Source organism: Nematolebias whitei, chromosome 5 (genome assembly GCF_014905685.2).
Source record: "Nematolebias whitei isolate Nwh7 chromosome 5, NemWhi1, whole genome shotgun sequence".
NCBI classification, from domain to species: Eukaryota; Metazoa; Chordata; class Actinopteri; order Cyprinodontiformes; family Rivulidae; genus Nematolebias; species Nematolebias whitei.
Genome location: NC_056502.1, coordinates 41,395,943 through 41,397,712, shown reverse-complemented (window position 1 = coordinate 41,397,712; position 1,770 = coordinate 41,395,943).

Sequence of the window (1,770 nt, the reverse complement as noted above, 5' to 3'; positions counted from 1 at the left end):
ACAGCTTAAATACAGGGAGAAGACGAGACATGATGACAAACAGCTGGGACAAGACACAGGTGGCACTAATGGAACTAATGAGGGAGCACGAGGGAAACAGACACAAACCGGGCCACAGAAAAGTACCATCCTTACATGTAACACAGTGTTCAGCTGCAATGAAGCTGACTGAGATCTGATGACAGGAATATTTTTCTAACAAGCATACTCACTATTTCAGCAGCTTTGGTTCATTATCAACAGATATGCATCAAAAATGGAGTTTTATTTAAGTTCTAGGAAATAAAAAAATAAAACTAGGGAGAATATAGGAAATAGAAAATAAGCTTGACCTCCTTTGTACAATGTTTTTGTGTTGACATAAATCTCCTGTTTTCATTTTGAAGGTTTCCCAAAGAACAAGATGTGAGGAAGAGGAGGAAGTATCTTTGAGGAGGATTCATCTGAGCAGTGAGGATTTTAAACTGGAGGATTTTGATCAAACTGATCCGACTGTCCGACTGAGAGATGGTGTGGTACCATCGGTTCACCTTCAAAGAGTAGAAGCATCATTATAAGTTCATTAGAGTTCATAAATTTACATTGTCAGTCACAAGGTGAGACACCTCCATGTGTTTATATGAACAGGTAACTATAGACTGTAAAGTTCATATTCATGATGCTTTTTCATTTCAGCTTGAAAACTGCAGGACTACAGGAACTCAAGAGCTGGAGCTGCTCTGTCTGTGGCCTCTCAGGAACGTGCACGTCACACACATACTCTCAGGAACGTGCACGTCACACACACTCTCAGGAACGTGCACGTCACACACGCACTCTCAGGAACTTGCACGTCACACACACAACCTTGGCCTCATGATGTGAGTATTACTATTTTAAACTTTTATTTTTTCATTTACTATTTATTTATCCAGGTAGTCTCATTGAGTCACGAGAACTCATTTTCAAGAGAGACCTGTTTAGGAGCAGATGGTGGACACTGGACCACAGCACAAGATAATAAGACAGTGATAACAACAACAACAACAATAAACATTCACAAATGATTCATACAATTTTTATTTTTTTTTATTGTTTGTTTTCATCCATCCATCCATTTTCTTTACCCGCTTCTTCCATTTTGGGTCAAGGGGGTCGCTGGTGCCCATGTCCAGCAATCACTGTGCGAGGGGCGGGGTACACCCTGGACAGGTCGCAAGTCCATCACAGGGACACATAAAGACAAACGAGACAAACAACCATTCACTCTCTCACTCACACCTAAGGACAATTTAGAGTTACTAATCAGTCTAACATGCATGTTTTTGGTCTGTGGGAGGAAACCGGAGTACCCGGAGAAAACCCACGCATGCACGGAGAGAACATACAAACTCCACCCAGAAAGGCCCCTGGACCGGGGTTTGAACCAAGGACCTGCTCGCTGAGAGGCAGCAGCTCTACCAGTTGCGTCACCGTGCTGCGTTTGTTTGTTTTACAATTGAAAAACAGTTTGTTATCCACGGCTGTCATCACTTTGTTGAAATCCAGGTCTCTCTTGTAAATGAGTCCTTGTGGCTCAGTGGGACTAACCTGTATCAATAAAGGTTGAATGAATATAAATATATACAGAATGATTAATTCAACCTTTTATTTAAACAGGTTGGCTTCATTGAGCCACAAGGACTCGTTTACAAGAGACCTGCTCCAGACAGAACATATAAAGTACAGACAAGAATAACAGTAAACAATGACAATAATAAACTACAGTAAAAATTATATATATATATATAT